Raw genomic sequence first — 18,057 nt, forward strand, 5'->3', positions numbered from 1 at the left:
TGGTGCATGACACTGAGTGGATAAAGAATAATAATAAAACTCGATTTGTATGCACCTTTCATATAAGGATTGCAGCTGAAATTGCTTCACTATAAAGTGAATAAATACAATTTAAAAAGAAAAGAGATGCAAATACGACAATAAAACACAACACAGGGTGGAATGGAAAGGAAAAGTCTAAAGTAAAAGAAACAACAACCCTGTTTTAACTTTGAAATAAAACAAAGATGCAAATAAAAGAGTAAAATACATCACAGGGTGCATGGAATAAAATAGGAAAAGACTCAAGAGTCGGTTTTAGCTTTAAAATAAAAACACAACAAAGGGTGGGATAAAAAAAGGAGCTAGTTGAAGGCTAGAGTAAAAAGATACATTTTAAGTCTTCTTTTAAAAAATATCCAGTAAAATGACTGATATCTAAGGGTAGTTTTGCTCCAAAGATGAGGGGCGTAAGTAGCAAACGGTACATTTTGCGGTACATAGCGGGCTGTGGGTAATTGTGTGTCATCGGCGCTTTAATACGTTTTCTCACGGCAACATTTTCCTGCTTATGCTCTGATATTTTAAGTTAAACCTGCATTTTCTGATGAGGCCGATTCAATATCGTCTCACAACCCGTTCGAACGTATATGGCCATAGAATAATGAAGTAAAAGTAGGGACATTAATCAGTATCAAGTGTCCATGGTGAGCCGAGCTGATGAGAATTGATACCAATTGAACATAAACACACATACTGTACATACTCACACACGTCCACACAGAGGGGGGGAGTTGGTCCTGTTAATACGAGCTCATGCTTCAGCTGAGGTCACATTTGGGCTAAGCTGTTTATATGCATATTCATATCCTAATCACAAATACCCCAGCATACACAATCAGGCTGAATACGGAGGATATTGTTATGGAAAGGAGAACATAATACGACCACAAAAATAACATTCCATGAGGATATCTTGCAGTAATATGTATCCCTGCGCTGAATCATGATAGGAGGTTTTTACCATGAATGTTTTCATGCCCCAGATGGAAATGTTGAGCCTGCGACGTAAACATGAATAAGAAATCTGTCATAACAGTTAGCGCCGCCGAGTTTCATTATTGAAGCAAACATTTATTCTCGGGGAACAATGCACAAAGGAAGCCAGGCACAATAATGTCCGTTTCAGAAATCCGACCAGGGCAGCCAGTGTTGGAGTTGTGGAAGGTCCAACTTTATGGCAGCACACGCCTGAATATTTAGGGAGATAGTTCATTCATATATTCATAACTTTGCTCACTCCCAGCAGATATAAGGTGGAAAATGGGTGGATGGGGGCACATTCACTGGAGAACTGGTCTTAAGTACATCGTGGAGGCACTAAATCTCAGAATTTTACTTTCATATGAATCGTATGCCTGAGTGTTATCCACAGTAGAATGTGCTTCTGATTTGAAACACAACACATATGCTACAGTTACACCTGCCGTCCACATTACCCCAGAGCTTTGGAGAACTTCAAGCTGAGAAGTTTGGAAATCGCTGCTGGCTTTGTTTCAGCTCGAAAACTTTGTTTCCGTTCGTTTCAGTTTAAAATTGGCACGCCGAACCATTTTCAGTCCGATAATTCACTGTTTTTGCAAGTTTGCACTTGCCCATAATTGGGAACTTGGTCCATGATGGATTTTTTAAACGTCTGTTGATTTAAAAAAAGGGGGAAAAAAACTATGTGTATAATCAGCTCACGATGATTACATTATGAATGTGCGACGAACACCTTTAGAGGCATGTGTTTTCATATCATTAGAGAAAGATTGATTTAAATTCTGTTGTCCAGCCGCGTAATAAACCACCACAGAGCCAAAGCACATTGGACTTCCCTCAGGTGTAGAAAACCTGCTCTCTCTGCTTTGTTTTTGTGCCTGAATTATCTCACATCACATGGGAGCTCAAGGGGCTGGTTAAGGCTCACGATAAGTCAGAGTGACAATTAGTGGCAAGACATGTCAGATCTCCAAATAGCCACTGATGAATCATTGGAGCTTGTCCAGAAATAGCCGCCCCAGCTACGCCACGCGACGATGGCCACCGGATCTTTCATTGTTTGGCCTGCGACGACTTGCTTTGGACACGTTTCAGCTGTCTCTCTTTGTCTCAAAGGTGCACACAGATGACGACAGACCACCGTCTCAGATGTTCTCTTAACACCGATCGGCTTTCGTACTGGATCGCGCAATCGTTTTTTGCTCCTGGTCGAGTATTTCATTGAAGTGTGATGGTATCCGGCTTGAGTGACGCAAAATCCCTTTGAATCCAATCTCATCGCAAGACCCACCTGAGGGTGCAACCTTAAAGCCATAACTAAGCAGGCGACTCTCATATCAAAAACATTGTGTTTAAATATTGATAAGGAAAGATTTATTTTAGAAATGACTGAAAGGGAATGAAAGGGATTAAAGTTTGCCACATTTACTTATGTGCGACCATGCCCTTATAGATCTGTCTGGATAGTGCTTGATTAGAGTCCAGTGCTTGCGACAAATTGTACTCATTGGACAATGGTTTAGAAAGATAAAAGTTACTTTTAGGTCCAACACTGCACATTAAGCCATGGCCACAAAAGTCTCTGAAGACCTTCCTTGGTCATAAAGTGGTGGTGAGGCATAGATCAGGCAAACTTTCCGTGTTCTCAGGAGAGCATGGGCCTCCTCAAGACACTTCTGCTGTGAGTGAACTGTCTGGCCAAGCTAAGAATTTAAGCAAATTGAGCCATGGCCAAGGGTTTAACTGAGAACGCAGCAACAGAACTCTGTATAATCCTCTTTTATTGGTCATTTATTCACCATAGCTTAAGGAAACTCTTTTAATGGTACATATCAGTGTTTTTTTGTCTATTCCTTGAAGCTATACAAGCTTGTTTGTTTTTCTTTTTTTATTACTGCAACATCATCCTTCCCTTTTTAATGGATTCATTAATAGATGGACATATTATGGACATAAATGCACACGTCCTTAGATTATTAGATTATTTGATATGCAGATGACAAAAACAGGACTCACTCAGCTTCATTTCACATCATCAGCAGTAAGTGTCTTGAGAGACAGGATATCGATTAAGGCTTTTTCTGGTGGAGAACTGAAAAATAACCTGGATCAATCTCAGTCAGCCCCCGGACCTTTATAAAAATGAACAATTGAGGATCTTTAGCTCCACGCTTGAACAATATGTTGATACACAGTTTCGCAGAGAAACAGTGAAAGAATACGGGAGATGAAACATTTCTCACACGCCGAGCTATGGATCTTTGACAAACATGAAACCATCCCTCTAGATTTTGATGGATTTCCGGCTCACTGCGGTAGCTTCAAGAGGTATTGTCCTATCAGCATCCTATCAGCATCCTATCAGAAGTGACAGAATTTCAATCGTGAATTAATCGCATTCCCCAAAGGAACTGCCACAATAATATTTTTAAGGCTGATTTAGCATGTTGCATAATAAATACTTTTGGAATATTGACAATGGAGTTGTTTTTTTCTCACTTGTGGTAGGGAAAGAAATGTCTATCAAGGCAACTGACAATTTCCATTTCCCTCGCCCCTTCCTGTTCGGTCCCTGTCACAAATGGAGCTGTTCAAAGACGCTGGTAAAGATGCATGTACTTTTCCTCAGAGCCGATGTTGTGCCACAGGCACACTTGCCTGGGAAGGACTCAATTGCACGTGTAATGCAATGCACACATGAGCATTGCATAGTAATCTCATGTTGTGACGGGGTGGTATAGGGACTATTCTCTTTATTGTTTTGAATACAGAATAAAATGTATTTTCCGCTAAAAGATTGTGCCTTCATTTTTCGGAGAAAGCTGCATCCGGGTGGACGTAAACATAGTAAAAGCGAGGCCTATATAGTGACCGTTATAAATGCAAATGTTATTGTTTTTCATGCATCAGTTTAAATGTCAAGTTAAACTGGTGCAGGGGATTTTCTGACAGTTGTGTCTGTCTCTTCCTTGTGGTGATAAATACTATTAAATTTCCAGCAAGAAGCTGCATCATCACACTTAGAGAATCTACTTTCAGTCGCTCTGCCTTTTCATTTAAAACTGCAGTATAGGCATACACACGTTACACAAAAATACTAATAAACAGAGATAACTGTGTGGAAACAGTGCCACCACGACTATCTTTTGCTCACAGGAGTCACGGCTTCATTTGTTGAAGAGCTAATCACAGATATTGCTGCTGTTGCGAGTGCTAATGCTATTTGAGACAACAATTCAATCTCCCTTAATTAAACTCATTTGGGGCGACGTGCTACTCATTCGACAGAACACGTCCCCGCAAAAGATGCTGAGGAATTAGAACCATTTGTCAAATTTTGTCCAACTGGCACTATCGCACAACTCTAACTATTTGGAGATTACAGGAACTAATGGAAAATTAACACAGTGAGTTAGCTGTGGGAACACAATCATCTGTGCACGTGATCACAATACAGAAGACCGTAATGACGCCCTGAGTGTAACATGTGCAACACACTCGCACGACAAAAGGACACTCGAACAGCCATGTGATGTGGGCGATCATACTGTGCAGATTCAGCAGTATCCGTCCATCTTCTACCACTTTATCCTCCACACCCTGGGGTACACCCTTGGACAGGTCGCCAGTCCATCACAGGGCCACATATAGACAAAAAACAACCGTCCTTAGTTTAAGTGTAATCAACACAAACAATACATGCAGTATGAAAGGCAAGAAAAGGCCAGCAGAGCACTTTGTTTACACTGTCATGGTGACAGGAAAAGCTATTGCGAAAGCTGTCAGAGTTCACAGCGCGCTTTAAATCCACAGAGATCCAGCAATATATCACAAAAGTTGACAGACTGGTTGTAACTGACCCTTACAGTATCCACGTGCTGCTGTTCAATCGTATTTAAACAGTGGATATTATTCCACATGAGTTGAATTCTGTACCTGACATAAGGTGATGACCACACAAGTGGAATCTGCTGTCTGTGGGTGCATCCTTCTGTTTTCTGTGCTCATTATGTGGCAGTGATCCACCACAGCTGTCTCTCAGGATCTGTAAAAATCAGTTGTCCCCAACTGTTTTGTTATCTTGGTGTAGAAGAAGAAGTATATATATATATATATATACATATATATATATACATATATATATGTATATATATATATATGTATATATATATGGAGCTATGCAGAAAACATAACGGACAAAGTGCTAAAGCGACATGAGGCATTTAAAAAAAAAAAAAGAACTTTTTTTTTTTTTCCAGAATAAGGCTGTGGTTAAAGGTTCAGCAATGATTTAAAATATCTTAGAATTACAGTAGACCTGCAGTTTTCTGGGAGTTTATTCCAGTTGTGTGGAGCACAGAATCTGAACGTAGCTTCTCCATGTTTAGGGTCTTGAAGAAACACACACATATTATAAAAAAAAAAAACCTGTATTGTACAATTTTGGAGCAGGTCCAAAACAATAGATTTAGAATGACATGGAACTTGATGCAAAATGTGCAAGTTTCCTGGTCATTTTTCAGCCCAGGGAGTAAATGTGGCTACTCCCATCACTAAATTGATTTCCTAGACATTATTGCACTTCATCGAAGGAAATGGGTTTTACTGGTAATTAAAAAGACATTTTTACTTATTTTTTTTTTAAAAAGAGGTGATAATCTACAAAATGACATGTAGTTCACACCGTCCCATTCTGCTCAGCAAAAACAAGTCTCTTTTGTCACAGTGTCATTTATGCCAGGAACGATATCTACGAAGAGCAGCAGAGCTTCCTCACAGCGTATAGGAATCTCGTGAATAGGTTAAACCAGTGTTAATTCAACAATGCCCAATCATTCTACCAACATAACGTGGGAAACAGGCATCCTGGAACAGTCTCCAATGGAAAGATTAACTGGATTAGCGGCGGATGATGCCAGCAAGCAGTGACTACTTTGGGTCTGAATTACGTCAGTGTGGAAACTGCTCCGATCTGTGTCGGTGAAAAATGCTAATCTCCATGAAACAAATGTAAACAATTTCAGTGACAAGAGGACAAGGGTGTTTTACATCAACAAAAACAAATCTGAGCTTTGTTTTTAGGCATATTTGATGCATAACTTAGATCATGTGCATGGATGCAACGCCTGAGGATGGGTTTTTTGTTTTTTTTCCCCTTCATTCAGTTTGGTTTCTAATATTCATACAGTAAAGAGAGCCAAAATAATAGATTCTTTGGGGATATGGCTGGATTTTTTTTTTTTATTTTTTTTTATTTTTTAAGCACACTGTAAATCTTACCTTGGAAAGCCACTGTGGGCTTGTTATGGCTGCTTCTTATGAATAACTGTGGAGGTCCAGGAGCCTTAATAACCCCGCTAACGCAGTATCCCTGTCGGTCATCCTGACCAGCTCCATACAGAGAGACGCAACGCAACCATTACCCTGGGATTTCGATGAGTAGGGATGTTTATAACTGTGCGGGACGATTTGTCACTCCTTAGTGCAACCTGTGTCCTGCAGGAAGCCAAATAATGATCTTAACTGCCCGTCTAAAAGATTGATCTCCCCAATCCTCCCTACCTTTCTTCCCACTGAAAGGTGCAGACTAATTTACTACAGGACCAGCGATGGGCATGCTAAGCTTGTAAATGAATGATGTGGCCTCTAACAAAAAGAGGTAATTTCCTGTTAATGTAGTGCAGTAAACATTTATCATCACGCCGGGCTGACAGTGCATCGACACAGTGCAAGTGCTCTCTTTAATCTGTGGAGATTTTTACATCTGATAAGGGATGAGGGCTACCATCACCACCCACCACGCTTGGTTAATTATACCACCGCCTCTTATACCACCACCACTGGTTTTGGAGGTGCTATAAATCAATATAAATCCTTAGGAAGTGCAAAAGGGGCGACTTCATATAAGCGTAAATCCCCACCGCTGGGGTACAGAAGGAATTAAAAGAAATAAAATTTGCAATTTGATACGAAGCACAAACAAAATAATTGAATGAGGCTTGATGGAATATCAAATCACATAATATAATTATGCTGACTTGCTTTGACACTCTGGGAGGTGTAGTATTCCAGTGATTGGGGTTAGGGCTGTTCATCGAGCGGAGGGGGAAACGTATTCAGTGTAGATTTACATTAACTCGCTCACATTTGCACATGAATGTACAGTACAATGTGCGCCCGGAAAACAAAGAATTTAAATGATTGTGTTCATTGACTGAGTGAGACAGAGACAAAGTAAAGGACAGGGGAGAGGAGTCGGGCTCGGTCACTTATAAGCTCTCAGCAGCAGAAAAGGTCTTTTTGTCGAGCCGCTGCAGCTGTACACAATAGGACCGATAATATATCACACGTAGCATAAGTCGGTCTGAGTGGACCCCTAATAAATCACAGCTCTATCCGTACATGTTTTAACCGCGGTAATGTATGAAAGTGTAACACTGCATTCATTCTCGTTTGGCCACTTGAGGGACAGAAAAAAAAAAACACATGCTTTAGTAAACAACATGGCTCCATATTCATCAACAAGATGTGGAGCAACATTAGCATTGATTTGAAGTCCTGTTTCTTGTCCAGTGTTCTCTCTCTCTCTCTCGCTCCGGAGACAAACACGTATCCGATCCCTTTATCTGCTTCATCAGCGAGTCACTGACTGTGTCTGTGTTCGCTGCCTGTGAAGTAGCATAGCATATACAGTCGGTTTATCAGACGCCGTTAATTGAATGCATCTCATTACAGACTTGATCTAACCGGCGAGATAGAAGAACCGCTCGCGCTGGAAATGCTAAAACAACAAGCTCGACGAGTTCCGTCAGTCACACTTTATTCGTGGAGCCCATAATCACAAAACACGAGCCGCAAGAAGAAATGCTAAAAGAAAAAAATATTACTATTCGCTCAAACAAAAAAAAGCATATATTGATTGCCTGAATTAACTTACCTCTTAAGGTTGCAATAGATTTTGAGTTTTTCCATTTTTTGGAGAAATACAGTGTACGTGCACAGCAGTGCTTTTCAAAGTCACAATGATGATTTATTCAAACCTAGTATCAGCAGTTTTCTTGTAAATAATCAAATAAGGTTGTCCCAGAGTGACTAATACACATATAAAATCTACTGTTTTTAAACTCAGTACATTTAGAACAAGCATTTGACCCGTATGAAGAAGAATGATTTCCATACATGCAGTGTGATATACTGAGTTATATAGAAATAGCACCGCAAGAGGGGAACGAGTGGGATTTATGCTTTGTGGTATTGTGGTCTACTCTGTGAAAAATATTCTCTCTCATCTTTGAGCCAAGAGAAGTCCTGCATCCCTCAAGGTTGTTGACAGGACTGAAGCATATTAAATCCAGTGTCAGCGGAAGATCAATACGCGCTGAAAGTGGTGACACTTGTCCACTCGGGTGACAACGGCGTAGGCGTTCATTTGCATTGCGCTGCGACGTACGAGTGCGTGTCGTGTGTTTAGGTTCACACGCCTGAGACTGGGGTGGATCAATCTTTGTTCTGTCAATCACAATGAGACTGAAATGAGCAATTTTAAGCCGAGTGTGTCGGCTGACCTGGCCTTCATTATCTTCAGAAGGGATTCCTGACACAGTTGACATCGTAATTATCTTGTCTCTCTTCTAAAATCACAACCCCTTTTACTGGATAAGACAATGTGGCTGCTGTTTAACCCTATGAGTGAAGTCCAATCATAGTCTAGAAGGAATCTTACACATTTCAATCAACTGTTAAAACACTATTATTGTATTGTGGCAATCTTCAATGTTCTAAAGTAGGTCTCAAACATTTAATCAATTAATTATTCGCCTTGACCCCTATTTATTTATTTATTTATTTTTTGGCAAATTGATTAACTGGCAAAAGTGTAGAAGTCTTTTTATCTTTTAATGTGAATATGTCCTAGTTAATTTGCTCTGTGTTAATAAAGTGCACATCTGATTTTCTACTTTTTTCTGACCACATAATTACGACGGAGTATTAGGGCCAAACTGATTTTCTTTTTTGTTTTGTTTAATCTATCGAGAATAAAGTCATAATTATTATTCAAGCACCACTTAATCTTTAGCGTGAAGAAAGAAAAAAAGTGACCGGTAGTGGTCGACTGCACGCTATCGCTGGTTACATCTGTTGATATCTCATAGAATTACGACTTTATTCTTGTAATGTTACAAGTTTATTTCAATATTACAACTTTATTCTTTTAAAGTTACAACTTTATTCTAATATTATGACTTTATTTTTGTAAAATGGTGACTTTATTCTTTTTATATTATGACGTTTTTCCTAATAATACTACAACTTTATTCTCGTAATATTACAACTTTATTCTCGTAATATTACAACTTTATTCTCGTAATATTACAACTTTATTCTTGTAAAATGGTGACTTTATTCCTGTAATATTACAACTCTATTCTCATAATATAACGACTTTATTCCCGTAATATTTATTCCCGAAAGATTAAATGTTTTTTTTCTCTTCACTTTGGCCTTAATACTATTAATACTAATACTAATAATCACCACGACAGTTGCCAGTTCAAAGGACATAAGATTTATTTCTTGAGCATTTAAGGTGATTTGATATTAACTGTACTTAGCTACTGAAAGTAAAAGTGAGGATGGCAATATAAAATATTTAGATGAAAGTTATTACTTCCTTTTCTTTGTCACGACTCAATGAATCAATGAATTTTTTCCACTCTTTGTAGTTTGGTATCCTCACTGCAGTATTGCACATCTCATTGTATTTATAGAACATAAAGCTCTTTAATCAGATTTCTGGCAAAGTTCAGTCGCTACCAAACAGTCGTCCTTGCAGTCTGATAAAGTCATTACACCCCCTGTAGCGACTGCGTGTGGTAAAACACCGTATCTGCAATTTTTTTTTTTCACCCCCCGCCCCCCAAGCACCTTCCACAGCAAAATTAGGTGACAGAAACTAAAGCAGACGATGAAATCTAATAAATATTTATTACTTGACTTGGAAAAATGCTCAGGGGATGAAGAACAGTTCCTTGAAGACTTGACTTGAGAGATCAAAAAGATGCTCACAGGGATGGGAGTGAGGTTGTGGTGATAATGATGATGAAGATAATGGGGTATAATAGGGTAATAATTAAGATGGTGACGACGATACTGACCTTTTTATTCACATCTGTTTTATTTCATGCACAACCTCTTTCTCCGAGTGTTCAACAGTGATCTGTTGCTTCTGGTGTTTCTTTGGGTGCATGTGTGCAGACTGTGGACTTGTATAAGCTGCAAATGAATAGCCCTTCTTGGATCAATAAACGTGTCTCTGCCTAAATCTGAATGAATGGTCGTTCAAAAGAATTACCAAGGAAAACAATGAGCCTCCACAGAACGCCAGTGTGCTACACTGTCAATTATTGTCACGGTTACATTTAGCAGAAATATAGGACGTGTAAAAACATGAAAGAACGTCGTGTCCGCGAAGTTATCGACAACACAGGGTCTGAACATTGTTTTCCTTCACTTCGCCGCCGGTCCCGTGTTGGTTTGCCATGACGGTAATGCACTGTTTGCAGCAAACGGTTGTAAATCAAATGAAGTAATTATCGTAATTGCCAGAAATCTATGTTGCTATTAAGTTGCCACTCTGTAAGAGTAATCATTTGCATCTTATTCACTTAATTGCCTGGTGCACAGGCACAAACACAGAGGCCCTCTTATCTTATCTCCCCGCACAACAGTTTATTTCTTATCACCTTGAGGAACTCATAGTACAGTTTCACTTTGAGATACCTTTCTGTCTCTGCAAGCTTTTCTATTATGTATCATCCCGCTGAGGTAATGTTTACTATAAAGTGGGGATTGAAAAAAACATCATCTGCAAAAGTCCAGCTCAGTCAAAACTGGACAGAACCATGTGTGTGATTTTGTCCCCTTTTCTATCTCTTCCTGGATCTTCTCTGGGTGTCTCTCTAGTCCTAGTTCTAGTCCAGTCATGCTGCCTTCAACTCTGGAAAGAAAATAAGAAGTTTATCTAAAAGTTGGATTGGATGGAAAAAGCAATTTGCATTGTTGCTGCCAGCCGAGAAAATGGAAGCATCACTGTTTTTTTTAAACTATTCATGAGATAAATTTAAGTTGTTGAAGAAGCCAGCTGGGAATTTGACAACAAACCCTGTCTGCTGTGAGCTAGATAAGTTTTGATGGGTGTCAGTGTTGAAGGGATAATTCATGGTTATGTGAAGCGCAGTTGGTTAAGGTACTGACACAGAATCGGTGCTCGCTGCACTGTGCTGTGCATATTCCCAGCGTGGCCCATTTGCAGAGAACCAGCAAAGCCAACAGGGACAAGGAAAAAGTGATTATAGCCACTCCACAGATGGCGCACATAGTGAATTCTACACCTGCTGAAGTGTAAGATATCTTAAGATCGTGTTTACCACTTTATCTCAGCTCACTCTGCCACGCCAAAGTCCGTAGAGGAAAGTAGAGTAGGCCTGTAGTAGAGGGTTTTTTTAGCGCACAGGGACAGGGATCTCATGGTCGACTGCTGCCTTGTTTGTAAGTTGGTATGACTTATAGAAATCTAATTTAGAATGCTAAACACTATTGTTGGTGACTGCAGCAGTGGATTAACAACACCTGTGTGCCAAAATGTAAAACCATTGCTTTTTTCGATGGACTTTGGTGCGAGGAGTGAGCAGTTTAAGAAATGTCTCTCTGGGCTATTCTTCGCTAATGAAGATGAATGGGGTATAGTCCACTCTGGCTGCATGAGTGTGAAGGCCAACTCGAGCGTGGATGTTACCTTTAGGCCTGTGCACAGTGTTTGTTTAAGGTGGAGTCCGATGTGCACTGCACCGGCCTCATCCTTTACAGTAGGCTCATGGTTCGACTACCATGACGTCCGCAGTGAGGTCCTTGGGCTGTAGATTCTATTACGGACTATCCGTCATATCACATGGTGAAGCACTTGGAGAGTTTGGAGGATGGATGAAGGCCATTGGTGCAAGTCCACTCTACTGGTGGACTGTTGGGGCACAGCAGACAGCAACCAAGGGATTGCCCCCTCTATCCAGAGCACCCCCATACCCCGAATATTGTCTAATGGCGAGATAAAGCCACGTTTGTGAGCTGAGTTGTTTGCTAAGTGGCTGGTTGTCCACACAAGGACACACAGCACGGCACAGACAACGCTGTGACAGTGTCACAAACACATACAACCACACTTCATTAAACACAAACTATTTACATACAACAGATGCTCGTTTCCTCCACCGTGCTGTGCTGTGCTGTTCATCACCTGAAGAGGAAGAAGAGAAACCCTCTTGTAAAACCAAGAATCTTGATGAATCTCATCTCTATTGATTCCCGAATCCATGCATTTCTGTCAGGTTGTACAGTGCAGGCACTCCTGCACTCTGAGAGCGTGAAAGCGCCACCAGCGCTTCGGCAACTCGGCTCCCGAATGCCGTCCAATCACGGTCCAGTCGAGAGGAACCTGAGCAAAGTGACTGTCAGCATGCAGCTATGTGGTGATGGATGGGCCTCACTAGAGAGATGATGGATGACTAGGGTGGCCATGCTTGTTTCATATCATGCAGAAAGTGGAACTATGGTGGTTGCCACTGCTCCAGTGACCTCTGGTTGACCTGTGTCAAATAGAGAAGTCAGCCATGACTTTGGTTGCTGCTGGATGGCACATACATCATGAAATAAGCTTTGAACAAAGAAATGTTTTTTTTTTTTTGCTGAAGTATTAAATAGGAATTTATTTATTTATTTAAAGCTTCTAAAATGACACCCAGTTGTAATTGATTGCAGGCTAATGTTTGTTTCCTTCTTCTTAGCACAAAACTTCAATAAGTTGTGCTAATTAAACACAGAGGAAGTAATTAAAAACCCCACTATCTGCTGTGGACAGGCTGCACGTCTCACCGAGACGTGTGATAAATGCAGAGGAGGAAATGACTCTTGTTTTGGTTTCAAAGTCTTTTTTTAGGACCTTGTCACGAAAATAATTGCATTCCTGGACAAAGTATTACTGACTACGCATAAAAAATATTAACAACAAACAAACTAACATGCCATTAGATTGTGTGAGTAATGTGGATTTCGAATTAATTAATCATCATATGAATAATTTAATTTTGCAATAAAAGTGCTCAACTGCCTGTGTTTTCATTCCAGGAAACGAGTGTTTGATGTGACAAAGCTTATTAACCTCAGCAGGCTCTTAGTGTCAACCTGTTGATGTTGTGAATTATTTTGTGCTTTTCTTGTTGTTTTTGTGAGGAAATGTTCGGATTATTGCTTTAATACAGCAACCGCCATTTACTTTAATTATGCATTGTCCCTCTCAGCCCTTCAATTAATAAAAGGACTTACTGATTTTTACTTTCACATTGACAAATGTCATGTCAGCCATTGATGTGCACTCGCGTAATATGCCTCTCAAACAGGTCTTTTATTAGCAAACGTTCTTGATGATGAGATGATAAGAAATCGAACAGTCTTATTATATATGAACAATCATTTATTGTCATGGTGTTTTCATAAACCACGAAGTCCACAGACATGGATCACATTGGCTGATCACTGGTTTCAAAGTATACTGTGGTATCACAAAGTGAAGGCATCAGAACCACAAACATGTTCTTTCATACCGTGCCTATAAGGTATAATGACATGTTTTTAATGATCTGGCAAAAAACAGAACGCAGGAATCACTCATGTTGTGTGCAACACTGCAGTAACAGAGCTGTAATCATTGTGATCAACTGCTGTCATGTAGTCCCATGCTTAGTATCAGGTTATTTATCCTAGTTCAGCAGTAGGAAGGCATTCAACCACTTTTCTCACCAGAATCTGAAGGTGCAAGGTGTTGGAGTATGTGTCCCTTAGAAAAATCTGAAGATCTGAAAATTTTATAATAATTACCAAATAACAAATTTGGACTACCCAGTATTTTGTCTTTAATCACAGGTTGATGGAATTAATAGTAACGTAATTTCTTCTTTGCCTGTTACTAAAGAAATTCTAGTAAAACATGCATAATAGTAACCTTTGTAACATTGAGGGATACGGTTATGTTTTTTTTATTACCTCAACCTGTTTTGCCTGGTGCCAGAATTTACACACTGTTGCATGGATGAAACAAACACAAGGGTGAATAACCATTGGCAATGGTGGTTATGTGCCTTTTTAGTGGCTTCACTTGGTTTTAAAATCTCCACGTTCCTGATCATTTTAGTGTGAAAAAGGCTTGACTGGTAGAGGCAGCAGTGGATCAACAACTCCTATGTCCTGTGGTGTAAAATCATCGATTTTCTCCATGCACTTTGATACAGGAAGCAACTCTAGCTTCCAGCTGTAAAAAATAAGCCGTCTAATGACAAGATAGAGGCAAACCTATTCTTGAGATATCATGAATTTAAGCTGGGAGCACATACAGGTCAGTCAGCGTTACATGCCAATATACTCATATACTCACACCTTAAAAAAAGCATGAACTATTCCTCTGACAGGTCATGAATATACAAGGAGTGTTCGAATGTGCTCGTCTCTTGAACATGGTAAACAACGCACACACACACACACACCGGAGAAGCATAAAGACGGCAAGTGTATTTAATCACCTCTTTACACATTTGAGGAGTTTTGTTGGTTTCACCAGCTGTGCCACATTTAAAAGTTCCAAAATGACATGGGGAATGCCTGGGGCAGAGGGAACCAGATGATGCACTATAAAACAAGCAAAGGCTTTTTTTCTCTAAATGTATCTTTGTTTCATCAGCCTCAGACATGATTGTTCCCCAGCCAGCCTGGATGGTTTCCATATTCCGTGGTCATTTCTATAATCTGCTCGGAGCCCAGGATTGATGGTGTTTACTTGCATCGCAGAGATCTGTGCAACATCAGAAAAAGCGGACTAAAGCCCTATTTGCTTCAGACAAATATCATTGTATAATTAATGAATTAGCCTCCGAGCACCATGTGTTTTGTTGAACCCACTTGCGCAAGATAATGAAAAGCACAGCCCTGAAAACAAGACTTTGTTATTCTCTGTTTTAGCAAAAAGTAAAAATGTGAAGTTTATTGTTCCTCTATAAATCCCACCGCCGCCTCTGATACTGTTTCCTGGGGGATAATGTGAATGTGTATGTCGTGTGGAAAAACACAAAAAAAAGTTACGGCAGCGACGACTTTACCGAGTTCATATATGGTTAGTGTTACCAGCAGGCATTTATCTTCAGAGTGTGGGAAGCAATAATGGAATCTTACTTAAATTATAGCCCGGAAAGATTTTACACAGACCTAAAAAAAAAAAGAAAGAATCAAAATGAAACTAACTGCAATGACTAGAAACTATCTAATGTCTCCCAGGTAATATCACAATTCCAATTTCCAGTCATGCAAGAAAACCTTTGGTACAGTCTTGTGCAGCAGACACCCTTCATTCATCACAGAATTATCCGCAGTTGCTGTGAATTTACCTCGAGCAGCACGACTTTCATCTTGTGCTTCACTGTTTCCACCATGAACTCCTCTGTGTCATCATCACACAGGCTCTGCCCTCGAGCAATGTCGGCGGGGCGCAACCTTGAAATACAAATAAGATCTCTTCAAAACCTGGCTCCCACTGAGTCCAGGTTAGACATACAACGTGTAGGTGTCTGGGTGCATTTGTGTCATTTTTACTAGCCAAAAAAAAAGAAAGAAAAAGGTATCAGTAGGTTCCCAAACATAGATCTTGATAGTGTAAATTGAGAAGAAGAAGGTTGTTTTTAAGCTGACAGGTAAATTTGGGATGAGGGTCGAGATGATAAACCACTACACTACACTATCCGACCAATCCATTTGAGGTCAAGGTAAATCTCTCACTCTGTGTGTGTGTGTGTGTGTGTGTGTGTGAGGGGGGACTGAATGTTACTCTTTAACGACAACCTTCAGGTTTTAACCTTCAAAGTAAAGTTCACACAGAATAAGTGTGGACAGCATATGTGGGGTGTCTGGTGTATTCCCAGAATTAAAGCTGACTTTGTCATGATCGCTGGACCCTGACCTCGAGAAACTGTGTTGAAATATTAAATTAGTCTTTAATCTTGTTTTCTTCTGGTTCCCCCCTCAGTGGATGAGCCGCAGCTTTGGCACCGGCACACAGAGTACACTAGGCGTGAACCCTGTGGCTGGGGTCAATTTAGAGTGTCCAATTAACAATTAATAAAGAGAATTGGGTACCTTGCTCAGGGGTACCACAGCCTTTGACCTAGTGGGGACTCAAACTGACAACCTTTTGGTCACAAGCCAAGTTCTCTTTCCACTTGGCAATGGGCTGAGTATATTTAATAGTATAATAAAATGACTGAATGCTCGTTTTTTCACTGTTCCTCTGTCCACCATCGCAGTTACTGTGATGTAAAGTTTAAGTGCCGACTTACAGACAGATTTCCTGCCGTTTCAGTGCAGTCACATTCAAAAAAACAAATTTAACGGTCCAACTCATCCTGCTGTAAATTGACCCACTCTCTTCACTTCACTCTAGCGTTCAGTCTAATTGAACTTCAGCTGGCAAAGTTGTGAGGCTCTCAGAGGCTGGTTGCACACCAAAAGTAATACATGCAGCAGAGATGCTGCCACTGTTGTAATGAGTCGTCGAAGGCAGTGACAGAGGTTAATAACACCAAAATGTTTAATTAAAAAGCTGCTAGTCATGCTAGCCACTGCGGGTTATGTTTACAAATGTACCAGCGCTATGGGCTGTCACCTCCTGCTTTTGGCCACCCCGCAGGGTGCAGCTGCGGCTCAGGAGATTGAGTAGGTCACTTGTTCAATCCCCTGGCTCACCCAGTTATATGTTTTGAAGTGTCCTTGGGACATGCAGACACTGAACCCAAAATTGTTCCTAATGGCTGTTTGACTGAAGGTGTGCAATAGAAAAAAGTGCTAACTGTGTGTGTGTGTGTGTGTGTACTTTTGCCTTTGCAGCAAGACGACCCGGTCGGAGCAAGTGTCTTTCTGCATGGAGTTAGCATGTTCTCCTTGTGTGCATGTGGGTTTTCTCAGGGTTCTCCGGTTTCCTCCCACAATCCAAAATGCAGATTTGGGCATTTGACAATTTGGACACTCTAAATTGACCTTAGGTGTGAGAGTGAATGGTTGTTTGTCTCTATGTGTGGCCCTGTGATGGATTGGCGGCCTGTCCAGGGTGTACCCCGCCTTGTCAGCTATGTCTGCTGGGACAGGAAACAGAGAGAAAGTGAAACAACGAAGACAGTACAACATGTCTGAAGTGTTTCTGGGTACGAAACTGGGGCATCTGTTTGTGGTCATCTGATGAGGAGCTCATGATCGAGAGCTGCAATCTGAAAGCAATCACATTTTTCCAGCAATCCTGCCTACTCCAGCCCTCACACACATCTCCCCTGTGTTACCACATACTTGCAACAATTTGCACAATCACCTTTGATGTATTTAGCGTTCCTGCCCTTGTCTCTTCTCTCTCTACCTTTTAGCTACTTCGTGGTTTTGCCTTTCGGCTTCCACCACCTTTGGACTGCGTTGCTGTCGATACTTTTGCATTTTAATTCTGCTTTCGACACCACCCATATGCTAATGTAATAATATTATACATAAGCCAATTTCCATATACGATGTATTATGTACAGACTAAGCAGTTTTCAAACTTCAGTTTCCAGCCAGAAGAACAGCGGTGAAAAGGCAGCCAACATCTTCTTCAAATATCATAGATTAGATTGACTGTTAGGATTCACACTAGCAACCACGTTTTAAATTAGAGTAAGGAATAATTAAAGCTTTAAATAATCTTTTTAGGGATTGATTCTAACATTGCAGTCCAGCTGTTGCACATTACACATTTGGAGTGTACTGGTAGTGTAGTCCTTAAACTGCACTGGTGAATGATATAGTCCTATACTGATAATTCCAGGACTGCGGCCAGCATCAAAACCAGGTGATGCTGAATTTGCAGGATCTGGATTTGTCTTACAGTGCTTTCTGTTTCAGCAGCAGCTCTTCTGACATGAA

Source organism: Solea senegalensis, linkage group LG10, assembly GCF_019176455.1.
Source record: "Solea senegalensis isolate Sse05_10M linkage group LG10, IFAPA_SoseM_1, whole genome shotgun sequence".
Classification (NCBI taxonomy): Eukaryota; Metazoa; Chordata; class Actinopteri; order Pleuronectiformes; family Soleidae; genus Solea; species Solea senegalensis.